This window comes from Pelodiscus sinensis, chromosome 2, assembly GCF_049634645.1.
Source record: "Pelodiscus sinensis isolate JC-2024 chromosome 2, ASM4963464v1, whole genome shotgun sequence".
NCBI lineage: Eukaryota > Metazoa > Chordata > Testudines > Trionychidae > Pelodiscus > Pelodiscus sinensis.
In genome coordinates this window covers 44,475,312-44,499,311 of record NC_134712.1, presented here as the reverse complement: position 1 = coordinate 44,499,311, position 24,000 = coordinate 44,475,312, and the positions used below count along the sequence as shown (strand labels likewise).

At 43.6% G+C, this 24,000-nt stretch overlaps 1 protein-coding gene and 1 long non-coding RNA gene across 5 annotated transcripts in view; one reads left to right on the top strand and one right to left on the bottom strand.

The window, feature by feature from the left end:
- The window catches only part of MMP16 (matrix metallopeptidase 16), a 254,586-nt gene that overhangs the window by 159,627 nt on the left and 70,959 nt on the right, over positions 1–24,000 (bottom strand). The window lies entirely within an intron of this gene.
- On the top strand, positions 6,461–18,400 carry LOC142827008 (uncharacterized). The gene is made up of 4 exons (XR_012901337.1): positions 6,461–6,956; positions 9,837–9,979; positions 14,958–15,058; positions 18,092–18,400. It is a non-coding gene; the product is annotated as an uncharacterized LOC142827008 (long non-coding RNA).

The window sequence follows — 24,000 nt, the reverse complement described above, 5'->3', positions numbered from 1 at the left end:
ATGTTTCAAGTGTCAAGATAGATCAGTTTCTGACTAAATTCCACTGACCTTGACAGTATCCCTTTAACACAGCTGCAGAAAGATAGTCAGACAATGAAATAGGACAGATAAGATTTGATTTCACATTTTAGATTGGCATATATCCAGTTGTAATAATTATAGGAACTTCTAAACAAAAATATTTTTAAGATTGCATAAGCCATCTACTTTTTGGCCAACATAATTTTAAAAAGCCACATTTTGTGAAAAGCACATTGATGACAGAAAGTAACATTTCATTGCATAGCCCAGAAAATGCACAATTTCCTACCATTTCAAATGTGAAAGCCAAACCTGATCCAATCGCTGTGTTGCAGGGAAAGCTCACCTCTGCGATTCCAATGAGCTGATTTAAGTCAGCTAATGGAGACTCCACAGTACCCTATAAAAGGAATACCCATCTGATGTTTCTAGTTTATAAAGGAATTTAACTGGAGAAAGTGATACAATCTGGTAACAACACAAATCTCAGTCCAAGTTCTGACTGAGGCAAATTGGATTTTCTTACCATTGTTTCAAACTGGTTCCTCCTTGAGCTCCAACATGGCTATATTCCTTTCAAAAATCCCTCCCAGTCTAAGTATATTTAGCAATCTCAGCTAACTTGACGGTTGCCATCCTGCCCCGTGAATTTTGTGCGTTCTTTGAAGAGGGCATGGAAACTTGGATTTGAGAACGTCACTCGTCCAGAAAAACTGCACTCAGCCGAGTGAGCAGCAAGATCATAGCTGGGAGAATGCCAGGTGTAAGGCCTCTCCATTGAGCAACTCAGTGTTTTGGAAGAATGGGAGAGAGGCTTGGTAAGTGAAGTCAGAGGAAGCAAGAGAAAAATGTCTTTGAATTGGGAATAGAATGGAAGATACAGAAGAGGAGTGGGAATAGAAAAAGAACACTCATAAAAGTTCAAATAATTTGCTCAAACTGCCACATAACTAAGGTTTTATTCAAGTTAAGGACTTGAACTGGTCCAATATATATCCATATGTCATTATGGCACATTTTGCCAACATGCTCACGGGCGTGCAGTGGACCAGCATTCAAACCTCTCTCAATCTCATGAGGAGAGGTGAGGCTGCCCACACAATTCCCGCTGTGCATTCAGCAGGGAGTTCTGGGGTTGGGGATTATAACAAATCAGCTAACCAGATGCCAGGACAAGTTGGAGCTGGTGCCTGTGAGGATTGAGGAGAAGATGCTACCTTGGCTAGGAGCACAGATGAAGTTAGGTAACAGCCCAGACCACCCCCTTACATGGCTTGTGGTCAAGCAAACTCCTCCACCAAACCCTGTGGTGTGCCCACCCACACAGCCTTTGCCATGGGCTTCCAGTCTGGGGGGAGGGGCATCTGTCCTGAATACAAGGAGTCACTGGGGGGGGGAATGCAAAGCCTTGCTTCCCACAAGTATTCAGGAGTTTTCTCCTTGGCCTGAGTGCTTGCTCAGCACCTCACATCCCCATCTGCACCCCAGCACACTTTCCCTAGCCTGGAGCCATCTTCCAAAGCCAGCAAACCCTTCTCCACCCCCTCCTGCACCCAAACACTCTGACCAGCCTGGAGCAGCCTCCCAAAACTAATATCCCATTTTCCACCCCCTCCTATACCTCAAAACTCTGCCCAGCCTAGAACCCCTCCCAAAGACAGCACCCTGCACCCTGCACCCTGTCAATGTTCTGTCTCAGTCTAGAGTCCCTTCCTGCACCCAAATTTCCTCCCTAAGCTTGCACCTCTCACTCCCTCCTTCTCCCAAAACCCTTCGTCCTGGACCAGAGCACAGAGCCCCTTCATCAGCCTAGTGAATGTGAGTGAAGTTGCAGAACAGCAAGTGATGGGGGGGGGGAGAGAATGGAGTGGGTGGGGCTCAGGGAAGGAGCGGGACCTCAGGGAAGTAATAGGGTAGATCCTGGGTTGCCCTGACATTTAAAAAGTGATCCCGGGCATAAAAAGTTTAGAGATCACTGCCTTAAACAGTGTGAAAATCAGTATGTATCAGCCATCATTCATCACCCTTCTGAATGACTGTCATGATTAATATCAAAGACAACTTATACTTTAATGTCTGTGATCTATAGCAAATGGAAGTGGAGTTCTGACACAGTAAATCTTCAGGGTACCCTGTGAGAGAGTTCCTCTGCACAGGTTCCCAGCAATGTTCCAGAGAAGCGTGAGCATAGATCATTTATATATAATCTCACAAACATTTCTTTCTTAAATGAAAATAAAAATCATTACACAAAGACATGCATGAGTTCTCAAATAAAAACACAAAGAAGGCCATCAGCAGATCAAAATTCATAAAGAGTTCTAAAACAGCTGTGTGATGATTCTGCCATACTGACAGAAAGTACAGCTTGAGAAATCTTCAACAGCTTCGCATCTGTCCTCTGATTACATATGAAGAATAAGAATGCAGTGATGTGCTGATCCCAATTGCACTTCACCTCACCAGAGATTCCTTATGTATTAAAAATACATTTAACACATTTTCAATAAAAATAATCAGCCCTTCCCCTGGATCCAGCTATTTTAAATGCTAATACAGTGAAAACTTTGTTTTCCTGAACTCATGGGGAATGGGGGTTGTCCATTAATTGAATGTGCCAGATAGCAAAGCTCATTGCTCTGCCCCAGCCCTCTATCAGCATAATGGCTCCCAGCAGCTCGAGGCAGGCTGAGGGGGAAGGAGGTGCCTGCTGATGATGTCAGCCAGCAGTGTCGACTGTCAGCAGCCCCACAACGGCCAGCTGGACAGGCGGGAGTCGGGCACACGTGCTGGAAGACACAGAGGTAAGGTGGCCAGTTAACAATTTTTCTAGTTAACAAAGTGTCGGATAATAAAGCTTTCATTGTACCAATTTTAAGTGTGCACAACATTCTGGACTCTTGTTTTTACACGCTGGGTTGGCCAAGACTTCTTGGAACATTTGTTCTTTCCATTTCTTTGCTTGCTATCTCTTTTTCACACCCCAGACTCATATTTAAACTAACTTAATTATCTAGTTCAGACCAAGCCACAGTACTAAATGTATTACCCCACCACCTGGCTTGCAGTAGTAATAAGCACTCAGGTATATGGTTTCCATCTTCAGCACCCCATTATAAAAAACTGTTTCAACACCACTGAGCCTCAGTCTATCGCTGTCACATTTCCCTCAGCCCCTTTGTAAGAACCTTGAGAAAGTGGTTTTTTCCCACACCTTTGAATTCCTTTCTTTCAACACTCCAGCCTTCCTGCAATCTGACTTCCTTCAACTGCACTGCACAAAACCTGCTCTCATCAAAGTTACTTAAGACCTCTTCCTCACCAGTGCTCTCTATACTAGTTCTCTTTGATCCATTTACTGACTTTGACACTCTTCACAACTCTTTCTTCCTCTCCTTTCTGAGCGCCTATGACAGAATGTTCCTGTGGATCTCTAACCTCTCTGACTGTTCCATTATCTCCATTATTTGGTGACACTGTCACTTTTCACTTTGGACAGACTCCTCTGGGGCTCTGTCTACAAATATTTTCTCTCTCTCTCCTATACTCCAGAACAGCATAATCTCATTCACTCCCACAAGTTGGTCTATCGCCTCTACACTGGGGACTTCCAAGTCTGCCTACCGATCCACCTCATAGCTCTATGTGTTTGTCTTGCTAATTTATGACTAAGACTTACTTCAATACCAGTTTTGTGACTGCCCCTCAACCACTTTAATGAACACAGCTTGGACACAGGCTAGGGCTCTGGCCCTTTGTATCTGATAAAGGGAGAACACACAAAATTCTGGGTTTTTTTTTTAATTCCTGCTTTATATATTGCAAATATAAAGTGTAAGGAACTGGCCAGAAGGCCTCAATTCTCCTAGCAATAGGTCTTGTCCTCTTATTCATGCTGGGTGCGTCTAGACTTGCCAGCTGTCTACACTGGCCACTTGAATTTGCATAAGAGCACTGACTTTGTAATGTACAAAATCAGTGCTTCTTGTGCAAATACTTTCACGCTCCCGCTCGGGAAAAAGCCCTCTTGCGCAAGAATACTTGTGCAAGAGGGCCAGTGTAGACAGGGAATAACTGCCTAAAAAAGCCCCGATGGCTAAAATGGCGACAGGGGCTTTCTTGCGCAAAATCGCATCTAGACTGGTCGCGGATGCTTTTGCACGAAAGCACTTTTTGCGCAAAAGCATCCATGCCAATCTAGACACGCTTTTGCAGAAATACTTTTAACAGAAAAACTTTTCTGTTAAAAGTATTTCCGCAAAATCATGCCAGTCTAGACGCAGTCGCTTGGTTTACTCCTTACTTGCATCACTGTAATGGACAAGAGAATCTGGTCTTACCTTAATGTTATAAAATGAATATAGAGTGTTTAGCTAAGGTACCATCAGTTTTATTTCAGTTCTGTCCTACTTGATTGCTATTTTAGGAATGCCCCCAAATAAGTGTCAAATCTGGTTACATATTAACTGTATTTCTATTTTATTGCCAAATATACAAACTGACAAGGAAAAACATCAAAGAACCCTTTCCTGCTCTATAGAAATTGGCTAGATTGAATTAAAGATAAAAAAGAAGCAAAGAAATAAATGCTTAAATTACCTGCAGTTCTCTTTTACTAATGGGTATACACTGGTATACAGCTTTCTATATTAAGATTTTATTGCATCACAAATACAAAACAATAGGTTTAATGATCATCCTGCTTCCGCCCCCCTCACCCCCCCACCAAAAAAGAGAGAAAGAACAAATGTTGCTAGACCATTGTTTTTTCCTCCCTCCTTTTGTTAGGTAAATATGCAATGCCATAAAATTACATGGGGCCATATACAGGATTAATGTACTGAGTAATTAATAGAGCCTGACTCTGAAAAGTTTACATTCAAAAGCTATGGCCTGGAATAGTACAAAACAACACGCAGCAGAACAGATACAGTTTTGCATCGGTGGCCTCACCAATCCCTAATCAGACTGGAGTTATTGTTGCCCTGATTTTAATATCATTAGTCAGCAAAGTCAGCGAGCCTATTCAGGTACCTATATATGGTTCTGCCTATCACACTGGTATCGTTGTCAGTTTCCACTCACTCCAGTTTCCAGCAGCACTCCACTATGTAATGAAACAAACTTTAGATCGACCTCTCCCAATGTGTCCACTGAATTGCTTTAGTAAGCAATAGTACTTGAACCATTTCAAATTCTGGGGCTAACTAATTATGCAAGATAGGACTTAGGGATATCTCCATTGTGTGCTAGGACACAGTCAATCAAAATGATGTATACGGGCTCAAAACAGTGGCAGATAAACTTAGAAGTGAATCTGAAGATGGTGGAAGAGGGGGGCAAGGAACCAATGGATGAGAAGAGTGAGATGTTCAGAAGCTATCAAGCCCCCTTACAAATCCAGTGGCAGGCACCCCCATACTCCAACATAACCCTATTTAATTTGCCAAACTCTCATATCTCATACCCCAACTTAATCTAAGAATATATTACCTATTCATTCCTGCCATGTTAGGAAACAGGCTGAAGCCTGCATCTATGTCAGAGTGCCTAAGGGTATGTCTACACTACCACCCTAGTTCGAACTAGGGTGGTATTGTAGGCAACCGGAGTTGCAAATGAAGCCCGGGATTTGAATTTCCCAGGCTTCATTTGCATCTCGCCGGGTGCCGCCATTTTTAAATGTCCGCTAGTGCAAACTCCGTGCCGCGCGGCTACACGCGGCACGGAGTCCACACTAGCGGACATTTAAAAATGGCGGCGCCCGGCGAGATGCAAATGAAGCCGGGGAAATTCAAATCCCGGGCTTCATTTGCAACTCTGGTTGCCTACATTATCACCCTAGTTTGAACTAGGGTGGTAGTGCAGACATACCCTTACATAATAGGGCCTTAATTTCCTTATGCATATCTGTAATATAAATATTAGATAAATAAATACTAATCGCAATCTAAATTAGTGCCATACATTTAGGGTGTATCTACATTGGCAAGGTTTTGTGCAAAAGCGATTGCTTTTGCGCAAAATCTTGCCGCCTATCTACACTGGACGCGAGTATTTGCGCAAGAACACTGACATTGTAATGTGTGAAATCAGTGCTTCTTGCGCAAATACTCAGACGCTCCTGCTCAGGAATAAGTGCTCTTGCTCAAGAGGCCAGTGTAGACAGGCAGCCAAGAAATTTTGCGCAAAAGCAGTCTAAACGGAAAAAAGCCCCAGTAGCCGCTTGGATGCGCTGTACCTGCAGGCAGCTCCGGACTTCCTGGTAACCCGAGACCCCTTAAAGGCAGACACAGCCTGCAGAGGCCACGAGGCAGAAGCCTTTCTGCTGCCTCTGCCCACAGCTGTGCCACGCGGCTCCTGCCGTCCCCAAAAGCCACCAGAGCACGATGGCAGCTCCAGGGCGGGAACAGCCACCCACACCCCCAGCATAGAAGGCCCCAAGGGGCAGAATACAGAGGGCCCCATCCTGGTCCGCGAGGGAGCTAGAAGCCCTCCTGGGCCTGTGGGAGGAAGAGGAGGCCCTCCACAACACCCGCTCCCATTGCCGCAATGCGGATATCTTTGACCGCATGGCCCAGGCGCTCTCACACCAGGGACATCCAGCCCGAACCCTCGAGCAGGTCCGGGCTAAGGTGAAAGAGCTGCACCTGGGCTATGTCCGGGCCAGCGAGGGCCAGGAGGCAGAAGCCGACACCTGCCCCCACTACCAGCAGCTCCACAGCATCCTGGACCAAGCACCACCTCAGGGACCATCCGTACCTGTGAACACCTGCAGGCGCCCCCTGTCACCAGGACCAGCAAGGCAGGGGAGGAAGAAGAGCTAGCCAGAGGGTCAGAGGATGAGGGCAGTACCACGACCCTCTAGGCAGAGGCCCCCTTCGGCAGCCCTGATGTCTCCCGTGTGTCCTTGGAGGCCGGGGAAGGATCCACCGGTGAGTGTTTCACTTTGCACTCACAAGGGCGGGGGGTGGGGAGCCAGGCGCCCGGAGGGGGTAGAGCGAGAGCGCGTCACTCAGGCTGCGTGAGCTGCACGCTGTAAAGCATTAGCAGTATGCAGCACGTGCAACCACGTGCAGCCTGGTGACAGAGCGGCATGTGGCCGCAGCAAGGAGCTCCAGGGCACGCCTGGGACAGTGCTGCTCACACACATCCAGCGGGACCAGAGGGGAAGGGTGGATGCCAGCTGGAACCAGCCAGGGCTCCAGGGGCTCAGGGTATGTCTACACTACAAAGTTAGTTCGAACTAACGGACGTTAGTTCGAACTAACTTTAATAGGTGCTACACTAGCGCTCCGCTAGTTCGAATTTGAATCGAACTAGCGGAGCGCTTAGTTCGAACTAGGTAAACCTCATTTTACGAGGACTAACGCCTAGTTCGAACTAGCTAGTTCGAACTAAGGGCTGTGTAGCCCTTTAGTTCGAACTAGTGGGAGGCTAGCCCTCCCCAGGTTTCCCTGGTGGCCACTCTGGCCAACACCAGGGAAACTCTATGCCCCCCTCCCGGCCCCGGACCCCTTAAAGGGGCACGGGCTGGATACGGTGCCCGTGCCAGGTGCAAGCCTGCCAGCACCCAGCTAGCAGACCCTGCACCTGGCACGGCACAGAGCCACCCATCCGATGCCCCCCAGCCCACCCCCCCTTGCCGGGACCAGGCTGGCGGCTCCCGGGAGCTTGCCCTGGACCGCAAGAGGCGGGCACCTTCCTGGGCTAGTGCGGACATCGTGGACCTCGTCCACGATCTCTGCACTAGGCACAGGAAAGTGGCCGGCTAGGGCAGGAGAGCTGCCAGCCTGGCCACCCAGGACCAGGTGTGCATGAAAATCAAGGGGGTCCACTAAGACCCCAGACCCTGAGCCCTGAGCTTACAATGGCCGTCCTGGGTCAGACCAAAGGTCCATCTAGCCCAGTAGCCTGTCTTCCGACAGCGGCCAACCCTAGGGACCCTGGAGGGGATGGACCGAAGACAGTGACCAAGCCATTTGTCTCGTGCCATCCCTCTCCAGCCTTCCACAAACTTTGGGCAGGGACACCACTCCTACCCCCTGGCTAAGACTACTCCATGGACCCATCCTCCATGACTTGATCTCACTTCCCTTTCAACTCTGTTCTAGTTGTAGTCTTCACAGCCTCCTGCAGCAAGGAGTTCCACAGGTTAACTAATTGCTTTGGGAAGAACAACAACTTTCTCTTACTAGTTTCAAGCCTGATACCCATTCCTTTCCTTTGGTGTCCTCTAGTCCTTCTTTATGGGAACTCAGGAAGAACTTTTCTGAATGCACCCTCTCCACCCAACCCCTGCTTTTAGAGACCTCTATCCTGTCCCCCCTCCGTCTCCTCTTTTCTAAGCTGAACAGTCCCAGTCTCTGTAGCCTTTCTTCATCTGGGACCTGTTCCCAACCCCTGATCGTGTTAGTTGCCCTCCCCTCTCCCAGCCTTTCTCTTCCCCTCTCCCACCTCCTTTTCCCAGTCTCCCCTAGTTTTTTTCAATAAAGACAGAGTCAATGTTGGAAGAAACGTTATCTTTATTTTGTACATCAATAAGAAGGGGGTCTAGGGAAGGGTAAGTGGAAGGAGGTGAGGGAGGAATGGGGTACGAGCCCCCGATGGGGAGGACTGGGCTGGCTCTGCGGGCTTCTGGGGGTGGAAGCTCTCCTGCAGCCCCCCAATTACTCCCTTTCCCCAGATGGCAGCCTGCGGCAAGTGCAGCCGGGCTGATGGCTGAGTGGTGTGATTTGCCCAGTGTGGGCACTCAGGGCACTCCAAGCCAGAACTTCTTTGCAAGCGGGGCACCCCTTAGAACTGTGTGTCCGGGGTGGGGGTCGGGACCCTTTAAGCGCAGCCCTCGGCTAGCCTGAGACAGCATCTCCATGCTCTAAGTCCTCCTTTTATGCCCTGCCGGCACTGCTTCCGGCCATCCTTAAGCCCTGTTCAGAGTCCACTCAATGTGGACTTGCTAGTTCGAACTAGCAAAACGCTAGTTCGAACTAGTTTTTAGTTCTAGATGCGTTAGTTCGAACTAGCTTAGTTCGAATTAACTAATTCGAACTAAGTTAGTTCGAACTAGCGCTGTAGTGTAGACGTACCCTCAGGCCAGAGCCCACACCTCCGCAAGGGTGCAGCACGCAGAACAGCACACTGTCCCATGCCTGGCTGTAAGACACAGCCAACTGCTCCTGGAAAAACCGCAGCGTCACAGCCCTGTGAGCATGGCCCCCACTGAGCCCCTCGCCTGCTCCCGGTGCCTTGGCTGGCCCCCTGAGGGAAGTCCCCACTGCGACCACACATGTCCCTGGGCTACCATGTGTGAGGGCTAGCAGGAGGGGGAGGGAGGAAGCGCTCGGGCCAGCCGTAGGGCCACCTCAGTTTTGCTGCAAGGATGGTACGCTCCCTAGTCACTCCTGGTTCCATCCAGGAGACATCCCACGAGATGGGGATCTGAGAGCCCAGACCACGTCTGCTAGATGTGTTCCCAGGCTCTGTGTGGGGATTCATCTTGTTCCCTGTCAAACACCATTGATTAGCCCAAAGCCTCACAGCCTCCACTGGCAGGGAGAGCCACATGTTAACACAACACACGCGCCCTCCCATCCCCCAAGGGGCCAGGACACAGACCGGTGGTTACAATACATGGAAGAGGACCCTACTCCAGGGGCGGTCTTCTATGCAAACATACAGCACAGGGGGAGCGGCTAACCGAGTGGGCCCAAGCCACACTACTGTGGTGTCACCTGGGTTCAGGAGTGGAGGGCATGGGGTGTGGGAACAGTGGCCGGGATGCCTGACTGACCCATCCTTTCTTCTGTTCCCTGCAGCGGGACCAAGCAGAAGCGGGAGACCCTCTAGCCCTGCGGCAGCGGACGCAGCAGCAGCACCACCCCCAGCTGCCCAACCACCAAGGCGGCAGATCCGGCAGCGGGACCAGCTCCTTCAGCACCACGTGCAGGCCCTCGAACAGGTGGAGGCAGCCATCACGCGCTGGGTGGAGGCAGACCTGCAGTGGCACCAGGAGGCAGACCTGCGTGCGCATGGCAGATGCCACTTCCACCCTCACCGCGCACATTGGCCATGCCATACATGTTGGTTATTTTTAGGGATTAAATCACTTGATGGTGGCAGCTACCTTCCAAAATCAGTGAATCTGTAACTCTGGGGAGTTTTTGTAAGCAAAGCTTAGAAAGGCAAGGTATTTAAGGTCCCTCCTAGGCCCCCGCCTTCTGCACTCGGAGTGCCAGCGTGGAGAACAGTCCTGACAGCTCCACTTTAATTGGTTACATTTAACCAGTTAACCAATTAAATGGGATTTTACATCCCTATTCACCACTGGGCAAAACTTTAAGGGTAGGTTCTCCTCCTCACTAAAATATCATAAGACCCTACTGCCAAGAGAGGGTTTGCAGCTGAGAATTCCAAGCCAAGATAGGTGTCTCCCTGCAGCCTTGACTTAGGCACCTATCTCTGAGATAAGGGTGGGGCTTAGCACCCTCACCTCTGGTCAGCATCTCTCATTGGCTAGCTTACACAGTTCTCTACCTAGCATGCTCACTTTTGTGAAGCCCATCTGAGGTGACTCTCTTACCTCATTCCTCATACTGAGAGGCCCAGGCACATAACTCAGCTTTCAGAATTACAGTGGTTTTATAGGGGCCGAGAAGTTTGGTATTATATTAAAGAGTCACTATAATGAAGTTCCTTTTGTTCATACATGCCTGAGTCCCCCTCCAGTCTCAGCTCCCCATCTGTGAAATGGAAATAACAACAATTCCCTACTTTTTTGGGGGGAGGGATATATGAAGATAAATATGTTAAAGATGATGTAACACTCAGATATTTCAATAATGTCTATGGCTTTAATGGGAATTGTATAAGTCCGAGATGTGCACACACCTGTGAGGCTTAAGAGATCCACAAAACAAGTACCTCTTCCTGCACTGGGTCCCTGACCAAAAGGCAGTGTTTATCTCCTTTCTCACTTGTTCTCCTAAATTCTGAAATCTCTCTTTTCCTTCCTTCACTGGTTTTGTCCTTTAAGGGCTCTAAACTCCTCCTTCAATAGAAAACAGAAAAAGAGTATGGTAATGGAAAAACAGAGAAAAACGTTGGGTACGCAAGTTAAGAATCTTGAAGGTGGTTATTTAAAACAATGATGGTAAAGAGATTTCATAGATAATCACCCAGTGTATGTCTACACTACCCCGCTAGTTCGAACTAGCGGGGTAATGTAGGCATACCGCACTTGCAAATGAAGCCCGGGATTTGAATTTCCCGGGCTTCATTTGCATAAGCAGGGAGCCGCCATTTTTAAAACCCCGCTGGTTCGAACCCCGTGCAGCGCGGCTACACGGGGCACGAACTAGGTAGTTCAAACAAGGAAGCCTAGTTCGAACTACCTAGTTCGTGCCCCATGTAGCCGCGCTGCACGGGGTTCGAACCAGCGGGGTTTTAAAAATGGCGGCTCCCCGCTTATGCAAATGAAGCCCGGGAAATTCAAATCCCGGGCTTCATTTGCAAGTGTGGTATGCCTACATTACCCTCCTAGTTCGAACTAGGAGGGTAGTGTAGACATACCCTCATATAGTACGTAATACAGGCAGTCCCCGAGTTACACGGATCCGACTTATGTTGGATCCGCAGTTACGAACGGGGCTTTTCTCGCCCCGGAGGATGGGAGCGGCGGGACACCCAGATGCGCCGCGGTCCGCCGCCCCCGTCCTCCAGGGCGAGAAAAGCTGCTCCCCGTCTCCCTGGTCTGCAGGGAGACAGCCCAGGCGCGGTTGGGCTGTCCCGCTGCGGGCGTGCTCCGCGGCTTTGCTCCCCGTCTCCCTGGTCTGACCAGCAGACCTGGGAGATGGGGAGCAAAGCCTCGGAGCACACCAGCAGTGGGACAGCCGCGGCGCGCCTGGACTGTCCTGCTGCCCGCTTGCTCTGCGCCGCGTCTCCCAGGTTAGCAGACCAGGGAAACGGAGCAAAGCCATGGAGGACGCGGGCGGTCCCGCCACCCCCGTCTCCCTGTTCTGCTGGGGGGGTTGCAGTTAGTGCCCCCCCCCCAGCAGACCAGGCTTTTCTTGCCTACCCCTGGGGTAGAGCAGCTGGGGGCTGCCGGGTTGGTCCCGCAGCGCTGCTCCGGACCAACCTGGCAGCACCCCAGCTGCTCTGCCCCAGGCGTCCTGATTCAGCCGCTGCTGGTCAGTTTCAGCAGCGGCTGAATCAGGACGCCTGGGGCAGAGCAGCTGGGGTGCTGCTGGGTTGTTCCAGTAGCGCCAAGGAGCCGCGCTACTGGAGCAACCCAGCAGCACCCCAGCTGCTCTGCCCCAGGCATCCCCAAGTCAGCCGCTGCTGAAACTGACCAGGGCTGACTACAGGAAGCCCAAGGCAGAGTTGCTCTGCCCCGGGCTTCCTGGAATCAGCCGCTGATCAGTTTCAGCAGCAGCTGACTTGGGGACACCTGGGTTTCTTAAGTTGAATCTGTATGTGAGTCAGAACTGGCGTCCAGATTCAGCCACGGTTGAAACTGATCAGTTTCAGCACCGGCTGACGCCAGTTCCGACTTACATACAGATTCAACTTAAGAACAAACCTACAGTCCCTATCTTGTACGTAACCCGGGGACTGCCTGTACTTTATATTTTAAGATTAGGTATATTTAATTTGAGGGATTCAGGTGTTAAATTTGGATTTTAAGATAGGCAGTTTGCATTTGTTAAAAACTTCTGTTTCTATGTAGATTGGGAATCATGCAAAGCAGGGATGCATGAAAGCAAAATTGCAAGTTCAGCAGTAAAGTACACATCCAATTTTTGGAATTAAAATTATAGAACTGGAAACACTAAAATACTAGCGGTTACTTTGGATTATATAAGCATAACTAAGAACAAAATTTGGACCATTATAAGTCTCTCAATTTTTGTGCACTACCTACAATTTTATTTCCCTAATAGAAGAATTGCTTGGTTCAATTATGAGAGAACTCCTGAAATTAAACTTTAAAATATTATTATTTTAAACAACAGACTGCAAAAATAAAAAAAAAAACAGATAGGAGATTGCTGTCCTCCATATGTTAGTACCAGATCACAACGTAGTAATCACAGATATATAAATATAAAAGGAAATGTAAAAGAAAAACCTAACAAATAAGTCTAACAAAGAGACAGTCACACATCAGCACAATTCATTGGTGCATTGCCACAGGACAGATCCTGGTGTAAGATTGGCTACGAAAATTCTACTTTGCTGACTAATAGATAGCAGGAATGTGAAGAAGATTGGTCTAAAAAGTGAAGTCAGATACAATACTAATAAATGAAGCAAAATTAATACTGATTTTAGGGTAAACTGCACTCTTATTTTCAGCCAGAAGTAAAATTTGTTGATAGGATCAGGAAAAGAGACCACGGGTACATCTACATTGTTGGCTATATTCGAGTTAAGATACGCAACTTCAGCTACGTTAATTGCATAGCTGAAGTTGAAGTAGTGTAACTCGACTTTTGGCACTGTCTACATAACAGGAAGTAGAAGGAAGAACACGCTTCCTTCAACTTCCCTTTCTCCTCATGAAATGAAGGTTACAGAAGTCCAAATAAGAAACTTGTTATTTTGAAATTATTTTGAAATAACAGGCTTGCTATATAGACGTGCATTCTGTTATTTTGAAATAACATGAGTAATTTCAAAATAAGCGTACAGTGTAGACATAGCCAGAGAGAGTGTCTGTATATTAATGAATAGAAGTAAAAGTTCTGCATGTGGTAGACTGCCTTATTTACAAAACAGTGAATACTTAAAATGCTTTCAAAGTCTAAATTTATAACATTAGTGAATTTCTATTGAAAAACAATATTACCTAGAGGCCTGATATTCATTTTTCAGAATCATTAAAGTGTTACCAGCAGGAAGTAAAGCATTAAGAAGAAAATGTTTTGTAAGAAGTAGAGAAAGCCTTTTAAATAATCACTTTAACTGTTACCAATGGAAAACTATTCTTACAGAACAGGCTTTCATGTATCATCCATCAACCATGTAAGAACAAATTAAGCAAAATGTAATGTTACACTACTATTTAAACATCTTTCCTTACTGCCACCAACTTTCTTTTTCTTTTAACATTTCTATTGTGGAGCATTTTCAAATGAAGATCAGGTTGACTATGGAAATTCATTCATCATTCATGACAACAAAACATAAAAACATTCACTTTCATACATGCCTGCAAGAGTGCTGGTCAAAATCAGAATGTTCATTCAGCAGCTTCTCTAGTGGCCATTGATCTTTACAGAATTCAAGTTTTCAAGTGGAAATAAAAAGATCTTAACAAGTATTGTTATAAAAAAATCCTTCTGAATATGAAACGATACAATATATACTTAGTGAATCAGTGAGCCTAAAACAACATGCCTCATTTCCTCTCATTGATACACATGTACCTCAGGAGTAACTATGAATGCTAATGGAGTCACAAATTAGTGCAAACTTGAGGCAATGGAGGAATATTTAGTACACTAAAAAGGGCAATACAGCAAATGACTCCATCTGAGCCTATTCAGTGCCTCTTTTCCCTGCCTACTAGATAATGACTTATGCCACAAACCACATTTGCAATCCCTTTCCTCTGCAATGAAATATAAGGATGTCATCCTGAAACATGAAAGTGAATGGTAATTTTGCCATTAATTTCAATGGATGTGGAAATCAGTCACTAAATACACAACTGTACACATGTATTCTCTTCCCAAATGACTTTTTTTCTACATTAGAGAGGAAGAAAGCAAAATATCAAACAAGAACAATCAACCATTTACAGAGTGCATGGAAAACTGCCAATATTATACAATGTAATGAGATTCTCATAAATGTTTACTCAAAATAAATAAAAAATGTGGCAGTAAATGAAAACAGAAATCTAAGTACTGATTTTCTTTTCCTTTTTTATTCAGGATTCAACCTCCTTCATTTGCTATTTTGTCTGTGATTTGGGTAGTTGGCTTCATAACAGCAGCAGAATGCCAAGCACCTTGTTGAGTCCTTAAAGTACAAGGTATTAAGTGAACATCTGTCGATCATGGTCCTTGACCCAATTGTGACAAGAATATTAATTGCATTTTCTACAGTAGCAGGAGAAAATTACAGACTACAAAGGTTACAATGAAAATAAAAATGTCCTCATTCCTTACCAAACTAGTTACAATAAAATGGACACTTGGAAATACACAGAACATAAGTCCCACGTTCCGTGGGATGAATGACATTGGGATGAATGTCAGTAGAGACATACCACTGACATTCATGGCTGGTGGCACTAGGTTTCCTGGCATTGTTCCAAAGCTTACTACGTTCATACCAGATAGTAATATACCTCCATACGGTCTCCTTTTCTCCATTCAAAACGCTACAGTTGTGCCAGCCCTCTTTAGTGCTTCAGTGTAGATGCTCCCTACTCTGACAGGAGAGGTTCACCCATCAGTGCATGTCACCTCCTCGAGAAGTAACAGATAGGTCAACATAAGACTTCTTCCACCTAGCCTTGTTCACACAAGCAGTTAGGTTGGCTGAACAATATTCCTCCACAACATGGATTTTTCACACCTCTAAGCCCTATATAGCTGGACTGACCTAATTTTTTTTACTGCAGACCTGGCCTAAGTAAAGATTTAATATCAATAGCACAAAACATTTTCGGAGGATATTAATCTCCTACTACTATATAAATGCTGATGCAAAGCAGAGACATGTATCAAAAATCGGTACTGTGACAAGAGACTATTACAATGTCATTATTTCCATTATGTCAAATGTTCAATTTACATTTAATTCTTTTATCTCATGGATGCTCCTGCACTATCATGAGACTACTTTAAGTGTGCAAGTATGGATATGCTCAATTCCGATTGGCTTATGAAACAAATTTAATACACGCTTCAGTCAACAAGGGAATAGCTTAATAAAGCAAACTGTACTTTTAAGAGCTAGTTTCTTTTACTCACTGTCACTGAAAAATGGTCAACAATTTAGCAGTCTGATTGCAGTCTAAACATTTACAAAAGTGCCAGTCATCCCAGTGTATAATTACTGAAAAATATTTTAAACCTTCCTAAGGGTTCTAAGTTCAATTCTCTGTCCTGTTCTTAGTTCAGACATGGGCTTGTATTACTAAAAGTCACACCATGTATTCTGTTTTACACAATGACCTGAAAATGGTGAGGGGAAGTCTCTTCCTAATGCCCTTTCAGGGGCAATATAACATCTTAAGCCTGTTGTCAAGAGGGCTCTGTTTCAGCCACTACTTTCCCAGCAGGTAGGAAGCAAGGATGGCCAGGAGGGGGTCGGGGCAGCGGGGCTGGCCGGGGGAGGGGAGCAGGGGAGAGAATCAACCAGCGGGGAGCAGGTCTGACCCAGGCACACGCAGATCCCGGGGTGCTGCCCTTCCTGCGCTTGGTCCCGGCGAAGCACGAGCAAGTCCAACCCCGGGTATTCGCTCCCACCCCGGCCCTGCCCCTTTGCGTAGTTGCGTACTGCCTGGCTGGCAGACACACTCATGCAGCATCAGTGTGTCTACCAGCCAGGCAGTATGCAACTATGTACTGATACTCATAATAATAATAAAACTTACCTAATTAGAAAATACCAGACATTTTATGTGTCCGGTATTTTCTCAATTTGTTTCCCAGACAGAGCCTTCAAATACTGGACTGTCCGGTTCAAAACCGGATACCTGGCAACCCTAGATGAGGAAGTGTGGTGGGAGATGGGTACACACCTTCAGACACAGGGAGAGAAGTAAAGCTGAAAACTAGCTTTCCCCAAGAGAAGCGCCATCAGGCACCCATTCCCCCATGTCTGCAAGCCCACCCAGATGATTTAAAAGGTCCCAGTGATATTCCCTCCTCTTGTTACCATGACAGTGGCTGAGGCCCCAGGCCTTTTTAAATCGCACAGGCAATTGCCCCCTTTGCTCCCTCCTCCTCCCCCACCCCTCAGTGGGCCTGCTTAAGAAAGAGATACATCATTTCATTTTAAAGTTCTAATTTATGGAGGGTGAGGAAACAAATTGTTGCTGACAACTAAATGAAAAGAAGAGGTGCGTAGGGCACTGGAAAAGTGTCAGGATACGCATGTCTGTATATTTATACAAAGTTTCAGGAGAAACCCACTCTAAACAAAACAACAACAAAAAGGAATAAGAGATCACACATCAGGGTGAATCAGTCTTCATTTCTAACAACTTTATGTAACCCTTGATGAGAGAAAAAGAGTTCTCTCTGGTCTGATTCCACTGGTCTACATTGAATCACAGAATATCACCTATTTTTACCTCCTATTCTGGAAAAGAACGTAACTTGATAGGTGCTGGAATTAGAGATGCAGCTGCACCCCCTAGTTGAAGTGGATTCTATCATATCCACGATTTACAGTTTGGTTCAATGGTTCTCAGCACCCTCACTATAAAAGTTGTTCCAACAGCCCTGCATAACTGTTTTCTCTTGTTACCTGCAAACACTGAAGAAACTAAAAAAACACAATCCTTAAATTCACTCTAAACTCAAGAAAAACTTCTTCAGAGAATTATTCTGGGAGCTGAGGCATGTAAAGTTAGCTAATTAACAATGACTGTTTAATCACCTACAAAGTGCAGTTGAAAAGGTATTGGTTAAAGGAGATTAACAATTAACTTGCTTTGGAGCTATTGATCTTAACATTATTTTTCTGTTTATCCAGAGAAATTCTAGACAAGAATTAAATTAGCATTCTATTAGTAAAGAGACAAGGTGGATAAAGGAATATCTTTTATTGGACCAACTTCTGTTGGTGGAAGATATCACCTTTTGAGATACAATTATCTTCTTCAGGTCTACAAAGCAGAGTGCCTGAGCTGAACACAAGTTGAGACAGACTGTTAGGCAGAAATGGTAACATGTTGGAAGAGGTCACTTGAAATGAAATGGGTAACTGGGGGGTTAGACTGTTATGCATTCAGGGTCTGAAGTAGGCAATTAAGGATAGCAGGTAGTGTGGTATGCTACAAATTCTAATGAGACATAACATCATGTTCCTGTTAAATCATGTCTTTTAGGCCTGGTCTACTCTACAGCAGAATTTTGACTTAAGATACGCAACTCCAGCTACATCAGCTTCACTTACTCCTCACGAGAAGCAGGAATACCGATATCACCGGGCGTGCCCTCTGAGTTTGAGTTAGCGGGTCTTCACTAGCACCCAGTTGTATTTGATCTACGTGGTAACATCCAAAATGATAAGATCTTAATATCAACTGTATTTTAAGGGTTATGAAAATATTTAAATATTAGGTTTCCTTGCTATAAAAAAATTAGGATATGTCTACACAGCATGTAGAATAGTATCCTTTGGTATATATGGTTGTGACTACTTTTTTTTTTTTTTTTAATTGTATCCTTTGGTATATATGGTTGTGACTACTTTCTTCCACTATTTGATCTGAGGAAGTGGGTCTGGCCCACGAAAGCTCATCATCTAATAAACCATCTTGTTAGTCTTTAAAGTGCTACATTGTCCTGCATTTTGCTTCTACACAGCAGTTATTCCAAAATAACATAGTGCATATCTACACTAAAAGCAGTTATTTTGAAATAATGGCAAGCTGGAGAACTTCTTACTCTGACTCACTGTAAACTTCATTTTATGAGGAGCAAGGAAGAACTATTTTGACTTCAGCTACGCAATTTTGTAGCTGAAGTTACATAGCTAAATTAGACTTTAACCCTGTTGAATAGACATACCTTCATGCACTTCTTTAACTTTATCTATTGAAGCCAATGAGCCAATGCACGTTCATAACAGTTTTCAAGGCCATGGTCAAACATAGTTGCCTGAGTTTCAAAGTAGAATGTTAATTTTGTTAAAACAACTGGGTTGAGGCTCTGTTTTAATGAAGCAGATATGTGGCTACCATTCCCAACCTTCAATTAGTTCGTTTGCTTAATGTCCCCAGGGTTTCTATTTACTTTTCAAACTAATTTGCACCTTTACATTTGTTAAAGCCGAAAGAGTTATTTTTAGTAATTTAATGTACCTTCCTCATATTGTTGTATAAATGAGAACAACACAGATGTTTTCAGAGCCCTAAAAGAAGTAAAAATAAATAAACAAACAAATAAATATGTACATAATAAATCTATTTCTGGCTCCAATGCAACTAAATATGTTACACAAAAATAAAATGTTTTTAGGGGAAACAACTTTCAGTTGTTTGTTTGGCTTTGGTAAAGTTAACCTAAAATGATGAATAATTAAAAGTCTATGCACTCTAAACCTCACATTCCAATAAATAGGAGTCCTCTGCAACCAATTTATCAATAACTGCTAGCAAACATCTATAAGTTAATTATACTAATTTCACACACTAATGACTTTGCAGTGCACCTAAAAAGCCTAGAGTCTCTTTCTGAAAAGTAAAAAAAATATTCCATTAGTTATCTTAAGACTGAATCTGAACAACATAGTACAACTCCTGTTTATACCTTATTACAGTTGTGGACTTACATTTGATTTAAATGAGATTTAAATTCTCATTTAATATGGCAGCTTGTCAAACTGTGCTTTCATTAGCACTGGAGTTAGTTGTATGAAACGTTGCCTGTATCACTTTAGGTCAAAGAGATAGGCTCTATTGTGAAAGTCTGGTTCAAATGAAAGAGACAAGATCAATTCTCATTTTCTAAATGGAAAAAAAGCCCTATGTAGCAACAAGGCCAGATATAATTATAGGTCCATCAGCAGCCTGTCAGAAATAAGTTTAAAAGAAGCATTGCCTTACACAATATATGGAGATTTTACTCTAAATAATAAGTAACCACTCATTCTTAAGCAAGTTTTCTTTTTCACATACTCAGATAACAGCATTTATAATACAGCCAGCCATTATCCATTCATGATACTGTGCTAAGCAATGCCCAGACAGAAGAAAACTTTGATGCTACCAAAATTCTAGTATTTCGTAAGAGCCCCTCTCTGTTCCCATTCAAGTTAACTCCTACTCCACCCTCCAATTAAAGTTTGGGGCATAAATATCTGTAATGTACCTGGATCTATTAGACAGGCTTTGTTTGTGAGTTTCCTTGAGTCAGGTACATGGCATCTTCCATATCCAAATTTCCTTTATGTGAATTCTCCAATTCACACAGCCAGCAAGACCAGAGCAAATGCCACAGTCATGCAAGACTTGCCAGTTTGCCTACTTCTGTATGTAAGTGATTCATATGAGGATGCTTCAGCCATACCTATGAACCAGACTGATTACCATTATACCACTATACTCATCCTCCTCAAAAATCAGTCTTTTAACTCATGCAAACATATTAAAATCATCACTAACTCCCCAATAGCCACCACGTCAGCATGGCTGTTAAAAGAAAACACAGGGGATTCAGTCCTGGCAGCACAGTTTCAGCAGGACAACGGTAAGAAATGGCCAGCAAAGCTTCACAGAGAGGCAGTGTTGACCTGTAATCCCGGACTGATTTTAAGGTGCATTACATTACGTCTCGTGCCATTGTAGAATCCATCCTCAGTCCCATCATTACTGAATGTAGTTGATATTTTTGACAAACTCTCTGGTTTTTGCATTATCTGGAATAAATCACAAGCGATGGATGTATCTAAAAGACTAGCTCCCTCTCAGTTTCAGCATTTTCCATTTCAAATATGCAAGCAAACAACATATTTAAGTGTTAAATTTGTCCTCATCTTCCCAAAATTGTTTGTCTAAATATGGATTATATGCAAAGAGAAATTTTCAAAGATGCAGAGAGAAGTTGTTTCCTTCTTTTGTCCATACTGGGAAGGAGGGAAATAAGTGAAATGAATATCTGCCCAAAAGTAACTTATTGCATTAGTCTATTGGCTTTCAAGGCCTCTCCCTCACTCCTTTTGCAAATAAATAAGCTTACCATGCAATTTCTCTGGAATAAAAAAAACAGCTTCACTTATCACACAAAACTCTTAAAAAATCCTGGGCACCTGGAGAAAACAGGCTGCCAGATTTGTATCTATAATATCTAGCATTCCAAATGTGTCCTATTGCAAGGTGGTTTCCCTCCTATGTTGCTGTATCCACATCATCCTGGTTTGAGATTGAAGAGACCTTAGCTATGCCATTTCACTCCCTCTTGTCTTTTACATGCTTTTAGAGGCCACCATCACCTTTAAGGAAAAATCCAATCTTTGCCATTACAGGGAGCATTCTGAAACAGACAATACTTCTCTTCTTGTATCACTATGGGACAATCCATGCCTCAGAATTAAGACCACCTCCACACTTAAGACAATTTGGATACAAAAAGGATTAACAAAAATTAAAGATATAATACAAGATGACAGACTAGTATCCTTCAATTACATGCATAAAAATATCAGCTACCACTGTCTCACAGTTCCTTCTTTCAGAGATTATGTTCAAGGATTCATGCAAGTACAATGAACATTTTTTTTGCATTACCCTCTCAGTCTCAAAAAAAATGGGAAAAAGAATTTGGGCTCTGTCTACACAGCAAGGCAAAAGTCGAATTAAGCTACACAAGTTCAGCTACGTTAATTGCGTAATTGAAGTCAAAATAGCTTAATTTGGCTTCTGGCTCTGTCTACACAGCAGGAAGTCGAAGGAAGAACACTCTTCCTTCGACTTTCCTTATTCCTTATAAAATAAGGATTACAAGAGTCAGAGCAAGAAGTCCTCCATCTCACCATTATTTCGAAATAATGGCTTGCTGTGTAGACTCACTCCTTCTTATTTCGGAATAAGGTCAGTCTTATTCTCTTACCTTATATTACCTTAGCCTTATTATCACAATAGAAACTTGAGAGAATATCTGACTTATGAAAGACACTTAAAGTTCTTTATACTCACAATTCTTCCAGAAACAGATATTAAAAAGATATTAATGAACTCCAGAATGTGTAAGGCTAAATTGGCAACACACATTGATGCAAACAGTACATGACAACCTTTCAGACTTCCTCTGTACTATCAAAAACGCATGTGTCCTGGAATGCATATTCAGTGATCTCTCAAAAACTGTAAATCTTGCTATCTTTCTCCATGTTTATATTTTATGGGTGCTTAATGAGTTGGCATTATAAGTTAACATTAAGAAATAGAATCCCTCCTTCAATACACAAATCGTCTTATTGAGCTCTCTATTACTTTACTCCAGGGGAAAATGACTCTAATAGAAATACTTGGGGAAAAATGCAAGGTTATCTGGTCAGACCTGACACTATTGCAAACTTTGGCAGGGTTAGTATATATTTGTCCCTGATACTCAGAGATTATCTGCTCACTCATTATTTATCTGGTTAGTCACTTTAATAACTGATGTATTACATGATCTCTATGAGCTCAGGTTTTTTATTTGTATGTGTTGTGCTTCTTCCTAGTTTTCAGAAAAAATGAATGTTGAAATTTGCATGTGTATTCATATATGTTTTATTTCATTATGAGCTTATCTATTATATATTTTGAAGAGTTTGTTTGTTTGTTTGTTTGTGGATTTATTTGAGCAAAAATCATACTTTGCAATTACCTACAAATACCAAATTTTGCATAAACAATCCTGCCACTTAAATTAGCTGAATGCACTACTTTTTACACTGGAATATACTGGATGAAAGGCTTATATATATTTTTGTTTTTCCTCAGAAAAAGTCATTACTATTATGATTAGAGTTCATACAAATATTTGCTAACAAAATTAAAATTGAGTTACCTATTCAAATGCCATTTGGGTGCAAAGAAAATTTTTACTGTTGCAAATCACAAAATAATTGAAATGAGTTACAGAAAGAGTAATGGAAGCTTTATGAGTTTCTGATTCAAATTTACCACGTATGGTAATTACTTAAAAACTGAATAATGTTTGAAGTTGAAATCATACAAATTTTAAACTGTTCTTTTACCTTCCTTGTCCAAGCACATTAATAAAAATTCTATTACATATATTTAATTTCTTGAACTTTCCTATAAGTGTAATCTATGTAAAATGAATTTGCCTGGTCAACGTCAGGCCTCAACTGCTAGTATTTTATGTAACATAGTAAAAATAAAAACATCCATATAAAAATTTTATCTGTAGGTTTGGCAAAAAGCTAAGGCCACATGGGCTTGTTAGTAATTTTGATAGTGAGCCTAAGTGGTAAAGGAGTTAGTATAGCCAGTTAGCTTAAAGTTTGAAGATTAAGCAATATGCATCTTGTGATTAACAAGAAAGCCACAAAAAAGGGTAGTTCAAGCTTGAAATAATGGCTTTCTAAAGGACTATAGGGATACCATGGAGAAACCACATTTCAATATCACTGGGAACTGCATATAGCTCATGCTAGTAATTGGAACCTTAATTATGGCCCCCTGTAATGACAAATATGGATAGGGGGACCATATCTAAATCAAATATGGTCCTGGGCATGAGAGAGATTTAAGAGAAAAAAGTATAAAACAAAAGTCAAATCAGTCCCTAGTTGTGATATCATGATGAGAAGAAAGTGAAAACCAGATCATCACTGTTCACTTATGCTCCACTCACTATCCTCTCCGACTCCATTTCTGATTGTCTCCAGAAGGTTTTTTAGTACGCACAATTCAGAAAACCATTTCCCCATACTTATACAGCCTTTTTCTGTGATTGCAACAATGTTTGCTTGCTTGTACCTGAATATTAAATAAGGTCTTCATGTTCATTTATCCATTTGTCTCATGAATCTCCTCTCCTGTAATGAATTTACTTAGCCACCTGAGAACAAGAGTCTGTTATTAGTGACTTGTACCATTTATTCGCACCCTAAACTTAGTCAACACTACAGCAGCTATTTCTAGAGATCTAGGAGCTTCCTGCCGAGATCTAACCCCCTTCCCAGACCCTGTCATAGCCCTCTCTATCCCAGACACTTGCATCGCAGCTTCCCAGAGATCCCCTCTCATCCCAGACACTCACACCTGTACTCACCGGAGCC